Raw genomic sequence first — 219 nt, forward strand, 5'->3', positions numbered from 1 at the left:
GGTTGAGGGAATTTTGGAGCAACAGCCACTGAACCCCGTTGAAATTCCTGTAGGTTTTTATTTATCTGCGCATAAAAGCATCCCTTTCAGGAGGAGGCGGGGGGAAAAAACGACTTTTTCACCTGATATTTGTGCTTGCATTAGTGAAGACCACTTAACAAGTAGCTCGCTGCCGCTTACAAAGAGTTATTTAATTGCCAGTGCATTTTAAAAAAAAAA

Source organism: Phaethon lepturus, unplaced genomic scaffold, assembly GCF_000687285.1.
Source record: "Phaethon lepturus isolate BGI_N335 unplaced genomic scaffold, ASM68728v1 scaffold30439, whole genome shotgun sequence".
Classification (NCBI taxonomy): Eukaryota; Metazoa; Chordata; class Aves; order Phaethontiformes; family Phaethontidae; genus Phaethon; species Phaethon lepturus.